General features: G+C 60.8%; 1 protein-coding gene across 2 annotated transcripts in view; it reads left to right on the plus strand.

Annotated features, from left to right (window-relative positions):
* RXRA (retinoid X receptor alpha) overlaps positions 1 to 17,690 on the plus strand; it is a 119,018-nt gene that overhangs the window by 31,988 nt on the left and 69,340 nt on the right. The window contains exon 1 of one of the 2 annotated variants that reach the window (XM_082492660.1): positions 16,995 to 17,056. The exons of the other annotated variant lie outside the window; for it this stretch is intronic. The gene's annotated coding sequence lies outside the window, so the exon portion shown is untranslated. Of the gene's footprint in view, positions 1 to 16,994; positions 17,057 to 17,690 lie in introns of those variants that run through there. 2 annotated transcript variants of the gene reach the window in all.

A 17,690-nucleotide genomic window follows, 5' to 3' on the forward strand; every position in this document is an offset into this window, starting at 1 on the left:
AGGAAGGCTGCTCTTCCTCGGGTGGCCTCGGCACCGGACCGAGCGGCTGCAGAAGCATCTCAGGCGCCGTGTGGTGGGTATCGAAGGGCTTCAGCCTTCCGCTGGCACCGGAGAGCCATGCGAGAGGGAGAAGGCCCTTCTAAGGCTGACGGGTGGCTTTGTGTGACCTGCGTGGGAGCACCGTAAAAAAGCAGACGCGCGCCAAAGTCTCGCAGGAGCCTGAGCTCGATCACAGTTTCATCCTTGTCCTTCCCCACCAAGCGGTCCGGAGCAGTAGACGTGGCTGAAAGGAGGGATGCGAACGGGGTTGTGAGCCCAGCGGCCGCCTCGAGGGTCGCATCCTGCCTGGCGCAGCGTATCCTCGCCGCTCGCACTCGCCGAGCATCCCCTGGCCCACTTTCCCTCCGGAGATCCTGACACGCTGCCGTTCTGCTGCGGCAGCAAAGTGGCGATGCAGTGCCAGAGTGCGCGGCTTTCTGACCCAAAATAAATACCTAATTGCAGCCCTCTTTCCCGCGAAGCATTTCTTTTTTTTTTTTTTTTTTTTTTTTTTTTTTCTGTTTTGACACGGCAGGGCAGGTTAAAAGATGCTCCCGCACCGCGGCTCGTGCTAATTGTCTCCCATTGTTTGAGCAGGAAGCCTTTTTTTCCGCGGCGGTTATTATCTGTGATTGCTGGAGGAGCTCTCTCCCCTCTGGTTCTTCCTTCGAGGAGGCAAAACAAAAACAGGAATTTCTTTGAATAATAAAAAAATTAGCCAGGCGTGAAAAGCTTAAGTGCAATCATTTCCGTGGCCTGTTTTGATTCGAGCTGATATGATTTCTTTGCTCTCTTATCCTTCCTCCCCCTTTCCTCTTTGGCATCCGCTCTTTGCTCTGTCCTTTCCCTGATGAATTCGGTATTTTAGGAGACGCGCGTGCGTGGCGCAGCATCCCCGGGGTACCCGCTCTCGGATCAGGGTGGCTGTGGGCTGGAGAGCATCATCTCTCCCGTGCTCCAGCCCGGCGGCCGAGCGGATTCAGCCCTGGCGGGACTGGGATGCGGGTGCAATGGGGGGGGGGGTGGTGTTCTATAAGCCCCTTCCTTCTCCCGGTGGCCCCCCGCTTGCCGGGAGCAGGGACGGTGGCAGTGCTGTCCCACGGCTCTGGCGATGCTCGCGAGGAGGACGTGGAGGCGGCTGCACAGCTTCGGGCTCCCGGCCGAGCCACACGTGTGGCAAAGTTTGCTTTGTGTTAGCGGCGAAAGTTTTTTGCTTTAAAATAGTTTAGCGTGGAGCTGAAATGACCAGCCCGGAGGGGCCGGGGCTGCCCCCCACCTCCCTCCCTTGCCAGAGAGTCGGGCGAGTGGGTTGAGGTTTCCTGGCTGGGTTTTTGTTGCCATAGGGAAGAGAATCGAAGCCTGGAAACCATCTTGTGGGTGAAGGGAGGAAGTGTTAATGTCTAGGAAAACAGAGAGAAAATAGCAGCGGCAGCGGCACGCCGTCGTCCAAGCCCCGGCGCCGGTCGGGGCAAATCCTCCCGGGCAGATGGGAAAGGCCGACGGGGTCGCGTTCGCCCTTCCTGGCACACGTGTGTCCCGGCACCGCGGGCACGCCGGGATGCCGGCCGGCGCGGGCAGCGGCCGCGGCCCCGGGGAGCGTGGGGCAGCCATCCCCGGAGCTCCTGCTCCGTTCCCTTCTTGCAGGGCTGGGAGGGAGAAGAATGTATTCATAGGGAAAAAAAAAAGAAGAAAAAAAAAAAGAAAAGGAAATATATTCTCTGATGATTTCAAGAGGAGGAGAGAGAAGCAAAGGCGGCTTTGAGCTTTTGCCCAGGAATAGCCAGAGATCTGCTGGGAGGCTTACATCCCACTGTCGATAATTTTGGAGCTGAATCATCTGCATTTTTGCTGCTCCTGAGGCAGCGTCAGGAATCAGCATCCCCAGGGTGTCAGAGGCACATTTTTGCGTGTTGACAATGGACCCGATTAAGAAAAACATCCCAAATGACATCCCAAATGCCGACATCCTTGAAGTCTGGACTCCTGTTGCTCATCTCCAATTCAGACGCCTCTTCGGGGCGTGCGTGGCCGCCGTTGTTTTTGCAGACGGACGGAGAGATGAGTTCAGAGGAGCCCGTTCCTCCTCGCTCCCCTGGGCGCAGACACGCTCTGCTCTCCGTGCCCGGCCGGGGCAGGCGGTGGCACTGATGGGCTCTGCTGTGGGGACGTGTCCGTGAGCCGCCCAGAGCTGTGGGGTGGGAACCCCCCTTTTGCCAGGGTTCCCCCCTTTGGCAGGGGTTCCCCCTTTTTGCAGGGGTTCCCCCCCCCTTGTTAGGGGTCCCCCCTTTGGCAGGGGTTCCTCCCTTTTGTGGGTTCCCCCCCTTTGTCAGGGATCCCCCTTTTTGCAGGGTTTCCCCCCTTTTTCAGGGTTCTCCCACTTTGTCAGGCTTCCCCCTTTTTGCAGGGTTCCCCCCTTTTGCAGGGTTCCCCCTTTTTGCAGGGTTCCCCCCTTTTGCAGGGTTCCCCCCCTTTGTCAGGGATCCCCCCTTTGGCAGGGGTCCCCCCCCTTTGGCAGGGTTCCCACTTTTTGCGGGGTTCCCCCCTTTTGCAGGGTTCTTCCCCTTTGTCAGGGATCCCCCCTTTTGCAGGGTTCCCCCCCTTTTGCAGGGGTTGCCCCCTTTGTCAGGGATCCCCCCTTTTGCAGGGTTCCCCCCCTTTTGCAGGGGTTGCCCCCTTTGTCAGGGATCCCCCCTTTTGCAGGGTTCCCCCCCTTTTGCAGGGGTTGCCCCCTTTGTCAGGGATCCCCCCTTTTGCAAGGGTTCCCCCCCCCCTTGTCAGGGATCCCCCCTTTTGCAGGGATCCCCCCTTTGGCAGGGGTTCCCCCCCCTTTGGCAGGGTTCCCACTTTTTGCAGGGTTCTCCTCTTTTGCAGGTTCCCCCCCTTGTCAGGGATCCCCCCTTTGGCAGGGGTTCCCCCCCCTTTGGCAGGGTTCCCCCCATTTGCAGCACCCCCCAGCTGGTGCTGCTGAGCCCCATGGGGGAACCGGTTGCTCCTGGGGCCACGCGTGCTTCGAGCCCCGGGGTTGACTTGTCCTCTTGGGTGGAGCGCCACCCCTATATCGCCCTAAACAGGACATTCGGTGCACCGCCCGGCACGACGTCTCGTGGGATGCAGCGGTGCGGTGGTGTGTGTCGGGGGCAGATGCGCATCTGCACCGGTGCGAGCCCGCCCTGCGCACGCTGTGGACCGTGGGACGATTAAAACCGCTGTGCAAATTGCCGAGGGAGGGGAGATGGAGCAGTGGGGTGGTGCAGTCCAGCCGGGGGGGTGTGGGGGCTCTGCTTCAACCTGTGAGCGGAGGTGGCCCCGATGATGCCGGGGCTGTCGGGGGGGCCGGGGGAGGGCTGGGGTGGGAGCGCAGCGCAGGGAGCAGCTGGAGCGTGCGGCCGGCTACACCGCCAGCCCCTCTGGCCACCATCAGCCCTGCTCAGGTGTTCGGTCAGTTTGACCCCAAGCCAGCACAGGGGGGTTGGGGGGGGTCAGGCGGCGGTCGCCCGAACCGTGGTCTCTCAGGACCGGTACCCCGCGGCCCCCCGCTGCCACCGCCGCCGCGGCGAGGGGCAGGTGTGCCCAGCCGGGGCTCTCCCCGCGGCGGCCGCTCCGAAGCAGCCATCAGAGCCGGTTAACGTAAGCTTGTGCGGAAACCAGCCCAGTCCTCGGGGTGCCGGGGTCCGACCTGCCCGGCGGCACCCATCACTGAGCACCTGCCTGGGGACGGGGCACCGCGGGGACGCCTTCACCTGTCCTTCGCCGGGCGGTGACGCCGGGTACTGCGGCTGCTGCGTGCGTGCGTGCGTGCCTCGGGGATGGCGAAGCCCCGCGAGCGCTTCGTGACTCATCGCGTGCAGAAAAGATGAAGCGGGAGGAGAGGGGGAATAGCCGTGATGCTCCTCAGGGAGCTGAGCTGGGTCAAGGCTGGCCGGCGCTGCAAAAAGCAGAGCCCTGGCTGCTCCCCGACGGGAAACAGATTTCTCCGAGGAGAGAAATGTCTTTTGTCGCCCAGCCTGGAATCAGACATTTGCTATAGGGTCTTCTCTGTGCTTCCGAAGCGGCTCCGCAGTCTGTTGTCGCTCCCGACCTGCGGCGAGGGGCTGCGTGTGGCTGCGGGGCCGGGAGCGTGCTGCTCCCGCGCGTGGGGAAGGGAGTGGAAATTAAATCAGGGGGACCCACGAGAGCACAAGTTGCTTCTTAAGGAGACCCTGGAGGAGAGCTCCCGGGGCTCTCCTGCCTCGCGAGGGCTGTGCAGCACACAGCCTGTTGGCAGGGAAGCGGGGCTGGTGTCCCCGAGGTGCCACTGCTGTCACCACCAGCCCTCCTGAGTGGGTAGGAGACTCGCTGTTTTGTCACCGGTTTGTAAGCCAGGCTGCCAGCTCCTCTCCCGTGCCGCGGGACACGCCAGCTCATCGCTGGGATTGCGGCGGGGTTTGCACCGGGGCGTGGGAACTTCCTCGTGCCGGGGATTTCGGGTGGCTGCGGCTTTGCTGTAGGGACGGAGGCAGCGCTCCCCGGCTGAGCCGGCACAGCACCTGCCCGGTTCGTGTGCCCCACACCAGTCTGGTGTCTCCTTCTCTCTCCCCTGTGCCGGGAAGACAACTTTCCTATCTGGAAAGTCCCTTTCTTCCCCGTCGTGCTCATTTACTGTCGCCGCAGCTCTCGCCCTGCCAGCGGCGGCGGCACTTGGGGATCTTGGAAGGACCTTTCTCGGCTGGAGGAGCAAAGGAGGAGCCGCGTCCTGCTGCTCTCCATCCCCCTACTCTGCCTCTGGGCAGGTCAGGCTGCACCGATACTCCCACTCCCCCTCCATCCTCTTGCACCTGCTCTCTCCCGGCCAACAAGTATAATTAACGTGCTAATTAGGGTGCCTGTGCCACGTCCTTGAGAAGGCGGCTTGGCTCTTTGGTGCTAATGGGGATGCTGTCACAACAAACGCCGCAGCACACGTGCTGCCCATGCACCAAGCCCGGACGGTCACTGCAGGGCTTCAGCCGGGCAGGACCAGTGTTCCCAGTACGCTCCTGTCTGCCCCGTGGTGTGGGAGTTGCTCCTGACAGCATCCTCTGTCCTTGTCCCCCACATCCCTAGGGGGACGGAGCAGGGCCAGTGCTGTGCCACTGCATGGTCCCGACTGCAGGCCACCCAGCAGGACAGGCACCCCGCTCCTGCCTTCACCCCTTGTCCTTGAGTAGCGCTGAATTAAGGGGTAGATTTTAACATATTTTATATTCTTCAATATATTTCAATAGTAAATTTTCTGGTGAGCGGTGCTTGGGAAGGTCAGGCGCAGTTTGTGGAGTCTGGCTGGATTCAGTGAATAGTTTGATCTCCCAAAAGAGGACTGCAGTATTCTTAATACATCTTCCTTTTCTGATCGACCTTCCCCTTCAAAATACCGTTTTCCTTGTAAAAATAGACCCGCGCTGGCCAAACAGCCCCCAGATGAGAGGCGGCGCTTGCTTTGAGCTGGGGAGAAGTATTGCAGCTGGACAACAAAAACATTTTTCCTGCTTCTTTGGGCTATTGAAAAACCTGAAGGTTTGGGGCTGCGCTTTAACCCTGTCCTTTCCGTGCGCTCGCCTTTCCCGGCCCCTCTTTGCCGCTGGCGGAAAGCCGGGAAGCGCGGACCCCCCTGCGGGAAGCGCCGGGCAGCGTTGCCGTTGCCATACGTGATGCCCGCGTGTGCCTGCACGGCGCTTTCTCTGCCTGAGCAGACACGTTCCGGTGTTGTCACGAAACAGAAGATGGGATAATTAAATTGCCCTTTTTTCCCAGCAAAACGCAGCGACGGCAGGCCTGGCTGTGGCCCGTTGCCAGTCGCGCGCGCGCCTCGCTGCTGATGGAAGGTGTGAAAAGCGCCGGGGAGGAGACCGGGGTGGCGATTAAGAGGGGGTTATGTGAATATTTTTGGTCCCTCGGAAGGAGAGGTGCCGACGGTGGTGATGCCACGGAGGGGTCTCGGCTGCCCCCGCCGGTAATTCCCATCCTTTAAGCTGCTGGAGAGCTCTGGGTGCGGATAATCGAGATATTCTTGTCGTTAAGCCTCTCAAGCGTTGCAGGTCTTAAAAAGGGCCCCTTCTGTCAGGTCTGTCCGCTGCTGGATCGGAGGGGGCTGCAGCTGTCGGGGTGTTATCGCGGCTGTCGTGACATTATTGGGGCTGGGGCTGGCTGAACCGCGGCTCCCCCCCGGCGGCAAGAGGCGGCTCAGGAGAGGATGCCCGTGGGTGCCTGGGATGGATGGGGGCAGCTTTGGCGGCTGCTGGCACCCCCCGGCAGCAGAGCGGCTGGCAGGGAAACGCTCCCAGCGCCGGGGCTCCCTCCCAGCCCGGCGGCTGCGCTGCCCTGTCACCCCGCTCTGTGACCGCCTGGCCCTGCTGCCGGCCCCGGTCCCCTTTCTGGGGTGGCGTGGTGCTCCCTCCCTGGCGCGGGATGGGGCTAATTGATGAAACGAGCTCAGGGCGACCTCATGTAAAGGCAGAACGTATTTATGCTGTCTGTCACCCTTCCTCGTCTGCTTTCTTCTCTCCTTTCCTCCTCCTCCTCCAGCCTCTGCCGCCGCGGGTCCTCAGATCCATCAGTGTTATTGCTTTGCCTTCAGCTACAACCCTGCTACTTGACTTCCAAGAGCCGCTCTCCCCGGCCGTTGTCACCCCTTCGCCCCCCTCCCCTGAAATATTAACGCCACAAATCACAAGCGACAGCCGCTCGGCTGGAGCCCCCGTCGCTCACGTGCCGGCCGGGAGGAGGTGTCGGAGGAGGGATGGCACAGGCGGTGGGTTTGCGCTTCTCCTCAGGGGCCGTGTTTTGCTCCCAGGGCGGAGGGGAGAAGGGTGACCCCCCCCCCCCTCCCGTTTAAAGATGGGGAAGTGGAGGGGCAGAGCTGGGGCTGAGGGTGCGGGCTCCTTCCCATCCCTCCTTCTGTGGGTTTCCTCTCCCCCGTCCAGCCTGGTCCAGTTTGGCCATGGCCTCTCCTCCTTTGCGAACCCCACGGCTGCCGCGTGAGCCTCAAATCGCAGAGCCGGGCCGGGAGGGAGTTGTGTCCCTCCAGGACCCCGATCTTCTGCCGCGTGGGACAGCGATGGGCAGGGGTGGGGGACCCAGGCAATGAATTTCCACGCCTCCTCCTGTGTTCGGTAGATGATGGGATCGCTCACGTGAGGACGGGTGAGGGGCAGCAGATGGAAAGGAGGTTACGGGCGGCTTTTTTGCCGGGCGGGCAGGGTGGTGGACCGCAAGGCGTGGGTGAGCATCGCACCCTCTCTTTGCAGGGTGCGGGCAGAAACACGTGGGAAAGCGGAGGAGGGAGGCGGGCACGGCGCTGGTCTGTCCACGGCTGCTCCGGGGGCAGCGCCGAGGGGGGCACAGCTCTTCTCGCTGCACTCGGCAGCGCCGGTGATGGCAGCAGCCGCCCGGGGGTGAGTTTTGCGGTGAGGGGGAGAGGGCAGTGCTGTAACGTGGGTTGGTCTTTGGCAATTGGTGTTCAGCCCTGGTAGGGTCCCTCCGTGCCTCAGTTTCCCCCAGGGGTGAAACAGGAATGGGGCGGCTGGGGCTGGCTGGAGGGGTCGCTGCCCCTGCTGGGTGCATCCCCACGCGCCGAATCATCCCGAATCACACCCCGCTGTGGCAAACAGCATCCCTGTTCCTCCCGTTGCACCGGCAGCTTGCCAGAACCCCAAACTTTCCCCGGAGGGAGGGGGGAGAGCAGGACCCGACCGACCTCTTTGGCTTTTCGCCATGGAAGTGACAGCAGGGAAGGGGAGCGGTGGCACCCGGAGGTACCGGCAGCACCGTTCAGGGTAAATAGAGATGTATTCGCTTTCCTCTCCTGTTCCCCCGATGGTGCGTTTACAAGGTTTATTCGTGCGCGGAGAGAGCTCTGCCCCAACCGACCCCCAGGACAGACTTTGGGACGGGATGCCCCGGCGCAGGCAGGGCCGGCGGAGCGGGTGCGCTGCGGTCACTGCTGCCCGCGGGGTGGCCGGCGCCGCCGCCGGAGATGACCTTCCCTCTCCGCTGACCTTCATGCCCATCAGCATCAGCTTTGCTGCCTTTCGACGCCTCGGGATGCCGGCGGTGGCAGCGGCCGGGGGTGCGCGGCTGAGCCGGCGTTCCCACGGGAGGCTGCTGGGGCACGGGGGGGGGCTCGGCCAGTGGAGGGGGGGGGTTATGGGCAGAGCCGGAGGGCGGTGGGGTGGGTGCACTCGGGTGTATAATTCAAGGACTTCGGCTCGCTAACAGAGGTTAAAGGGGAGCGGTGTGATCTGTTGGGAAAATCGCTAATGGTAACCTCTGCCGGTGGCGCTGCTCATTAGCCGCCCCGTCGCCCGCCCACCCGCTTCCCCACGGGGGGGGAGAAAATCACGGGGGGGGGGGCAGAAGGGGAGCAGCGGGGGAGCAACGGCTGCTGCGGGGGCTGGCTGCCGGCCGAGGAGCAGCCGTTCCCCGTGGCCTGTCCCGTAAGGAAATAAATGGTGGAACCAATGTGGAAAATACCTTCGGGTTGGGCATCCCCGGAGCAGCCCGGGGGGGTGTCGGTGGTGCACCCCGTGGGGACGGGGAGCGGGGTGCTGGGTCCGTGCCTGGGGCAGGTTGTAGGTGTCAACGTGAAGGTCCCCCGATGCGTTGGGTGGGGAGGGCAGGGGTGGTCGGCAGGACCTGCTCCCTCTTCCCGGGCTCCTTCCAGGGGGCTCCCCGCTGGCCCGGATCCAGCTCTCCAAAGGGCTCCCAGGAGATGTTTTGGTGTTACCGATGGCGGTGAAAGCCACAACCCCCTGCGTGGTCACCAAGGGGATGTTTTGGGAGACCGCAGCGTGGTTTGCCTTCTTTAGCTTGTTCCATCTTGACTTTCTGCCACCACGGGGGACGAGCTGGGCATCGTGCTGCGGAAATGCCCATCCTCTCGGAGCACACTGGAGACAGCCATCACCCAGGTGGCACTGGAGGGGTTTTGGACTGGAGCATCACCGACGGCTCATCTGGAAGGACCCCATAGCATCCCTTGAGCTGAAGCGTGCCCCAGCCTCTCCATGGTCCCTTGAGCCATCCCCTTCCCGCAGATGCCTGAGGAATATCAGCGATGCCGTAAGGAAATGGGTGGCAAAGCAGCAACGCCGAGGTCTCGCCAGCGCTGTGCCCAAGGCGCGTGGCACGTTCATGCCTTCCCGCGCACCGCCTGAAGCGACATCCCCTTTTTTGGGAAACATTTACTAACCCAGCCGCCTCACCGATGGATGCCGGGACTGCCCAGCAGCTGGATTACAAATGGGAATAGCCGTCAGCCCGTTCGGGGTACCCCGATTTCCAGGGGCTGCCAACATGGAGGCATGTGCCTGTGGTTGTTCTTCTCTTGGGCCTGCTCCAAAGCCTCTCCACGGCCCTGGAAGCCATTCTCCGATGGCTCTGTCTGAGAAAAGAAAGTGTTGAAATACCACAGGAAACGCTGTTTTTTCGAGATATCTGCCTCGGCCAGAAATGGGGAAAAAAAAACCCTGATTTTTGGATAAAAGACCAGTTTTCTCATCCTGGGCTTCAGCTCTTGGAAGTTCGTTTCACCCAGGAATTGGCACGAAATGGGCTCAAATGGCCCCGAGGGGGCAGCTGGGCATGGCCGGGGGTGCCACCGTGCCTGTGCCCCGGCACCGGGTCCGGCACCGGCACCCTCCTGGCACGCAGGAGGAAAATTCACCGGCCAAAACCTTGGCTTGGGCGTTTGTGTGTCGGCTGCGGCCACCTTGGCGGGTCCACAGTTGTCACGGTGGCACAAAGAGGCACATTTTGGCGACTGGAGACCTGGTGCACTGTGGAGCGCCCGCGGGGGGGGGGGGGATGTGACCTGGTGAGCATGGCAGCCAGCTCGGGGTGCACTGGGTCCCCCGACTTGTTCACAGCAGCCAGTCCAGGGCTTCGCTTTGCAAAATCGACTGCGATTGTGGTGGTTTGGGTTTTTTGGGGTTTTTTTTGCACGCAAGCGCTGATATCCTGGGGCACGGCTGGCTTGGAGGCAAATTTCCTGACTTCGGCCTCGTCTCTGGCCTCGGGTCCTTTTTTTCGCTCACAGCAAACATCCGTTCCAACCCGCTGCCGAGTCCATTATCGCCAGCTTAACTGGACGCCCGTCAGGACCGGCTGTGCAAATAGGCGGGCGGCGGCGGGCGCAGCGCGGTGTGCGGTGCTGGGGGTCCCCGCGGCGCCGGGGGTCCCCGCGGGAGCGGCGGCTGTACGGGCGCTCCGTGCTCCTTCCCGGCGGCTTCCCAAGGCGTGCTGGGGGCTGTTACCCCCCCTTCCACAGGGCGCCCCAAATAGCTCCGTGTTTTATTCTACCACAGATGAATGTATGTCATGTTATGCCATGTGCGCGCATAGGTATAATATAGATATTTATACCCATTGCATAATAGATGCGCAGCAATAGGCTTTATGGTGCCGAGGGAGTCGCTGGGTGGTCTGTGCCCCGGCTCGCTGGGGGATGGGGCGGTGGGGGACCGTAAAGCCACTTGCTGGTGTGGCCTGGTGGGCTACTGCTGGTGAGCCCAGCGCTGGTCCCTGCCGTGCAGTGAGGTTTGGGATGGCCACTGAGCTGCTGATGGGGTTGGGGCAGCCGGAGCGGTCGGACGGGGTGGGCTCGCTCGAGGGGCCGGGTGTGTTATCCCAGGTTGCTCAGTGGATATGGGATGTCATAGAATAGTTTGGGTTGGAAGGGACCTTTAAAGGCCATCTAGTGCCACCCCCCTGCCATGAGCAGGGACATCTTCCACTAGATCCGAGTGCTCAGAGCCCTGTCCAACCTGACCTGGAATGTTTCTGGGGATGGGGCATCTCCCACCTCTCTGGGCACCCTGCGCCAGGGGCTCACCACCCTCTGAGTGAAAAATTTCTTCCTTATATCTAGTCTAAATCTCCCGTCTTCCAGCTTGAAGCCATTCCCCCTCATCCCATCACTCCATGCCCTTGTAAGAAGTCTCTCCCCAGCTCTCCTGGAGCCCCTTTAGGGACTGGAAGGGGCTTTAAGGTCTCCCCGGAGCCTTCTCCTCTCCAGGCTGACCCCCCCCACCTCTCCCAGCCTGTCCTCCCAGCAGAGGGGCTCCAGCCCTCCCAGCATCTCCGGAGCCTCCTCTGGCCCCGCTCCGACAGCTCCGTGTCCTTCTGCTGTGGGGACCCCCCGAGCTGGAGGCAGCACTGCGGGGGGGGTCTCCCCAGAGCACAGCAGAGGGGCAGAATCCCCCCCCCGCCCTGCTGGCCACGCTGCGGGGGATGCAGCCCGGGATGCCGGGGGCTTTCTGGGCTGTGAGCGCACATTGCCGGCTCATGTTGAGCTTCTCATCCACCGGTGTCCCCAACTCCTTCTCAGGGCTGCTCTCCATCCCTTCATCCCCCAGCCTGTATGGATGCTGGGGGTTGCCCTGACCCAGGAGCAGGACCCTGCGCTTGGCCTTGTTGAACCTCATGACCTTCACACGGGTCCACTTCTTGAGCTTGTCCAGGTCCCTCCAGATGGCATCCCATCCCTCAGGTGTGTCGACCACACCTCTCAGCTTGGTGTCGTCGAGGATGTCTGTCTGGAGGTTGGGGGTTGGCTGCAGCCCATCGCCCTCTGCTCCCCACCCTCCCTCTCCGGTGGGTGTACGGGCAGTTCTGTGGCGACCCCCCCCATTGCTCCCTCCCTCTCTCAGTGAAGCAGCACCCTTTCCAAAACCCGTGTTACAGCAGTACCTGCGGCTTCCCGCTGAGCAGCCCAGGGGCTGAGAGAGGGGCACGCAAGGAGGTGCCCCCTATAGCCCCCTACGCAGGGTGGTTCCTATAGCAGGGTGTCCCCATGGCCAGGGAGCTGCAGAGGGGTGGGAGCAGGTGGGCGCCCATCTATGCCCGGTGTGGGGCAGGGACTTCTCCCAGCTCTTTTTTTTTTGGTCTCGCCGCCTCCGTGACTATCCAGCTTCAGCGCTGCTCGGGGAGGCAGAGGTGTCAAGGCGAGACGGGCAGCGCAGGCAGGGGCCGGCGGCAGCAGCCCCCCTGCAGCGTACCTGCCGAGGGGGCCCGCGCCTCCCGCTTCGACAAGGAGGAAAAAATAATAATCTCCAAGCCAAGAAGCTGGGAGCTGCTGGGAGCGTATTTATCACGGTGAAGAAAAAGACTCTGTTCCCGGCCCCTCGGCAGCGGCTGTTTATCGCACACACAAGGGTATGGAGAAAATGTTCCATTTGTTGGGTACAGCCGTCAACCCACACAGCGTATAAATTAAGGGCTTTTACATGCAGAGTTCCCGAAATAAAACGCGCACACACACACACAAAAGAGAGAGAGGAGTTTTGTATCGGCCCCGGCGCGCTGCCTCTCCCGGGCTGTCCCTGCGCCCCGGCCCCGGCCGGCGCTGGCTCCCGTTCAGGAATTCCACATTATCTCCGACCGTTTCCAGCTTCCTCAGCAGGGAACAGCTCTGCTTCTGTCTTCCTGCAGCCACATCTGGAAAGTGTTACACCAGGGTGTCAGCCGGCAGAGCCGGGCGGCTGGCATGCATCCCCCCCCCCCCGGCCCCGCCTACCATCCTGCCTGCCCTGCCTGCCCTGCCTGCTCACTGCCCTGCCTGCCGCTGCGCCCAGGCTTCGGGCTGCCTTCCCCGGATGGCTGCGGGGCTGAGTTTTGTCTGTCTTTGCTTTTTGGGGAGGTTTGGGGAAGCTTTTGTAGCTGCCATCGGGAAGAGATGGCTTCGGGTACTGCCATGGGTTGGTCTCCGCCGGCAGTGATGCTCTGCAGTGGTCCTCAGCTCTGCTGCCTGCTGGGAGGCAGCGGGGAGAGATGCGATGTTGGGGAGAGATGTGATGTTGGGGAGAGATGCGATTTTGGGGAGAGATGCAATGTTGGGGAGAGATGCGATTTTGGGGAGAGATGCGATGTTGGGGAGAGATGCAGTGTTGGGGAGAGATGTCATGTTGGGGAGAGATGCAGTGTTGGGGAGAGATGTCATGTTGGGGAGAGATGTGATGTTGGGGAGAGATGCAATGTTAGGGAGAGATGCAATGTTGGGGAGAGATGCGATGTTGGGGAGAGATGCAGTGTTGGGGAGAGATGTCATGTTGGGGAGAGATGTGATGTCGGGGAGAGACGCGATGTAAATCCTCCTCTTTGCACATTGCAGGGAATCCCTGCTGGCTCAGGGGAGTTTTCCAGCTCCTGGCCCGGCTTCTGGGCTGCCAAAACCTGCATCCCTGGGCTGCAACACTGTAGGGATGTGGTGCTCCATCCGCTAAATGCTGGGGGTTAAAGAGGGGAGCTTTTGGGGGCTGAAACCTGTATGATTCCCCAGTGCCGCTGGGAGGTGTTCGGAGGGGTGCTCTTGGTGCTGAGCGCCCCGGCTGGGCTTGCTTGTAATGACTGTGGCTTTATCTCCCCGGGATTTCTTCATATGTAAGAGGGTACCTGCAGCGCTGGGCTGTCAGCGTCTCGGTCTCTCGGGGGAAATCCCCACCGCATGTGGGGGCACACGGAGATGCTCAGCCGGACAGTTGCAGCAGGGGAGAGGAAAACGAGAGAGCTGCCTGCAGCATCCCGGTATTTTGGGGTTCCCTCCTTGGTTGCAGCGTGTTCCTTGTGGTACCCCGGTCCCTCGCTGCAGGTGTGATGGTGACACTGCGCAGAGCGAAAGAGCTTTGCCGAAAGCGAATGGTTCGGGGACTGGTGTGCCCTTCAGAGCAAAGGACGTGGAGAAAGCGGGTGTTTTTAGAACGGGGGTAATGACAGTGACCTGGAAGCAGGCTTGCGTGCCGTAATGATCAGCGTGTGCAGTACACACGAGGGTCTTCAGCAGGGAGGGATGGTGGAAGTGGTTAAATGTGCCCTAACTTATCATCAAGGGGGATCCGAGAGGGTTCCCTGCAGTTGACTTTTGGCTTTTTTCCTTTTTTTTTTTTTTTTTTTTTGCTCTTGCTTTTAAACTTGCAGACCTGCCATCATAGGATTTTAAAATTAAAGAAATAAAAAAAAGAAAAGAAAAAGAAAACAGGCCTTGGTTTTATAGACCCTACAGATGCATCCGGCACCAAACTGATCCCAGATGCAGCTCCACTGTCAATAGTGTTACACGAGGGATCAATCCCCTTCATTGTTTTATGTGGCCTCTACAGCATCATCAGCTAATTAAAGCTAATGGGTCCCAGAACAGCACTGACAGCATCTGATCCTATCAGCCCGCGCAGCCGTTTTAGCTTGACGGACCACTCTGGAGCCGGATCCCGTGCTCCAGACCCCGGCGAAAGCCTGTATTGACTTGGGGGATCAGGCTACAGATCAATGGGAGCTGTTGTTAAACAAACATTGCCGGATTAATGTCAGCTCCGCAGGGGGAGGAGGTCGATGGCTGCTAATTCGAAAGGGGTGGGAGGGAGGGAGGGAGGAAGGGGACGCGGTGACAGCGGTGACAAGGGACGGAGAGGGGGAGGCCGGGCTGTTAAAATGTTCCCCATGTCTGCGGCGGCGTCTGAGCGTTTCCCAGTCTGGGATTTATCGTCACCCTGGGTGGGAGGCTGTGCCGGAGAGGAGCTCAGCGGCATTCGAGGTGCCTAAATCCCTTTGGTTGTGCCTCAGGGGAGGGGGGGTGGCCTTGGGCTGTCCCCAGAAGGGACAGGGACTCCTGCTCCCCTTCTGCAGGCTGACCTTGGTGTGAGCATCTTCCCTAATGTGGAGCACTAAATCTCGACTTTGTGCTTTCCCTTTTCCTTTTCCTCCCGTTGTCCGTCAGCTGGAGCTCGGGGATGCTCAGGGATGTGGGTTGGGAAGGTTTCCATTCCCACAGTCAAACTGCCCCGCGCCACAGCCTGTCTGTTTTGGACTCTCATCTCTTTTTGCCTCTTCTCCCCCCTGCCCCTCGTTTCTGTGTTGCCAGGGAGGGTGAGATGAGGCGGGGAGGGCGGCTGGCAGACCCATGCCTTGGTCCCGTAAGTGCCACAGGGTGGGCAGGATGAGACGGTCCTGGTACCTACTTGGCAAGTTAATGGGCACATACAGCCCCATTGGTTTAACCTTGGGCTCTGCCCAGAGTCTCAATGAAAATCAAATGCCCTAAAATTAACTTTTCTCCTCCTGTCCCGGTGAGGTAGAATCCGGCTGGGGGAACCCTCAGGGTGTCACAGCATCCCAGAGTGGTGGGGGTTGGAGGGGCCCTCTGGAGCTCCCCCATCCCACCCCCCGCCAGAGCAGGGGCACCTCCAGCAGTGGCACAGGACACCTCCAGGCGGGTTTGGAATGGCTCCAGAGGGGGAGACTCCCCCCCCCCCTCTCTGGGCAGCTGTGCCAGTGCTCTGCCGCCCGCACGGGAGAGAAGTCCCTCCTCAGGTTGAGATGGAACGTCCTATGGTCCCGTTTGTGCCCGTTCCCTCTTGTCCTGTCACTGGGCACCGCTGAGAAAAGGCTGTTCCCACCCCCCCAGCACCCTTTCTTTAAGGATTGATGAGCATTGATAAGATCCCCCCTCAGTCTTCTCTTCCCCAGACTGAAAAGCCCCGAGTCCCTCAGCCTTTCCTCGCAAGAGAGATGCTCCAGTGCCCTCATCATCTCTGTAGCCCTTTGCTGGGCCCTCTCCAGCAGTTCCCTGTCCTCCTTGACCCGGGGAGCCCCGAACTGGACACAGTGCTCCAGATGTGGCCTCCCCGGGGCAGAGCAGAGGGGGTGTTGCAGTCTATCGGTGTCTCTCCGTCTCCCTTTGCAGCCCCGACCCCGACGGGCTCCCAGCACATCCCTGCCCCATAAAGCAAGTTGATAATTAAATCCTGCAGCTTTTATATGAGTTCCAGGGCATTTTCCTTGGGCTGGAGCCACTGCGGCGTGCACCCTGCCCTCCCTCACCTCTCCCTTTGGCTCTCGGCAGCTTAAATTTGGGGCCGTGTTGGGGCACAGAGCTCACCCCCGTATTTAAACCACAGGTGCTCTTGCAGGTCCTGCGACTTTAGGAAGGTGTTGGCTTCACCTTCCCTTGTGCCTCTTGCTCTCCCATCCTCTTCCATGTCTTGTCCCCCCCTTCCCCCCTCCCCCCCCCAAAGGTGCACATGAGCACAGCAGTGTTTGTGGCACTCCTGGATGAGCTTCTCTAAGAGGTGGACCCCCCTGGCTTTGAGCGAGGGGCCGTGTCCCCTGGGTGTCCCCCTCCATCTCCTGTGCAGCTCTGGAGTCTGCGACCTGGGGCTGCATTTCCCAAGCCAAGAAGTCTGGTGTGCTGCTGGGTTGTGGTCAGTTCTTTAAGCCGCTGAGCTGGTGGAGGATGCTCCAGTACTGGGAGTCTTTCCCTCCAGGCGGCTTTGTGCGGAGCGTGCGGAGGACACCAAGAATCTCTGGATTTGGCGCACAGCACAAAGGAGATGATGTTACCCAGAAAGTCTTTATTCCACCCCTGCAGTGGCCGGGCTGGGGAGGGTCTGTCCTGCGGGACTGGCCCTTGACTTTGCACTTTGGGTTCCCTTCTATCTGCCCAAGACTTCACAGAGAGAAGCAGCCCGAGGAAAGCTCCCTCCCACCACGGCTTTCTCATCCATCGCCCCCTGCACCCGCTTGCGCTGAGATGTCTCTTATCCGGGCTGTTCCCGCGGAGGTTAGTGGGAAGATTTGAGAAGTTATTTGAACGCCAGGCTCAAAGGAGGCGGCAGAAGCGCTCCCGGAGCTGTTACCGGCTGACGTCTGGGCGCTCAGCAGAGCTCTGGTGTCAGCGCAGCTCAAAGCAGAGGAGGTGGGAAGCCCCAGACACCTGCAATTTGGTTAATAAATATTTATTTGGAGGTGACAAACACTTTCCTGGATAAAGCCAAGTTAGCAGAAAAAGGATTGCGAGGGAGTGACAGGGTGTGCTATTTTTGAGGCTTTACCGTGGGGATGTCGAAACGAGCAGCTGATGAGCCCAAGGATGTCGAAATCCGCATCCATTTCCCGAGGCGGCTGCGTGACGTCAGGGGACACAGGCAAATGTCCCCCCTCGGCGAGCGAGTGCCCGGCACGAGGCACCCTCGTCCCGCGGGGACTGCGGTAATTCGGCTGGGGGCTCGCACGGGTAAGATGCGCCGGGAGGAGTTAGGAGCCGGGGAGGATGCAGCAACCCCGCCGCCGGGGTCTGGTCTGGATGATAAAAAGGCTAAAGTTTAGTTGTTGTTCTAAAAAGGAGAAGCGAAGGGAGGGGAGGGGAGGTGAAGTGCTGATGGGTGCTGTCACCTCACCGTGTCTCGGAGCTCCGGTGGATGATTTCATGGTGCGTGGAGTGGGGACAGGGCAGAAGCCCCAGGCACCAACCCCATCCTCCCCCTGCAGAGCTGGTCCGCTCCTCCTGGGGAAACGGGGAAAGCTGCTTTGGTTTCTCCCTTGGTCCTCTGTGTGGGATTTGGGGAGGGAAAACTTTCTGTATTGGGACTTCGGGGACTTTTGGGGGCTTTCTCTGTATCAGATCAACATCCAGCAGGGCTTGACTGGGCATCGGGGCTGCCGGGTGCCGTGGGGACGAGCCGATCCCCTGGGGGTCTGCTAAACCCTCCCTGCTCCGTGGCGGGCTCGGCTCGCCCTTGGTCAGCCCTGGTGCTCAGCTCTCCCACCGCTCGCTCTCCCCTTCCTCTGAGCAAGTGGACGTCTAACCGTCATACCCATCGTCGCGATTAAAGTCTGCGGGAGACGAGGCGCGGCGTGGACCGCTGCCG

The sequence above is a fragment of the Vanellus vanellus genome, assembly GCF_965231255.1.
Source record: "Vanellus vanellus genome assembly, chromosome: 18".
NCBI classification, from domain to species: Eukaryota; Metazoa; Chordata; class Aves; order Charadriiformes; family Charadriidae; genus Vanellus; species Vanellus vanellus.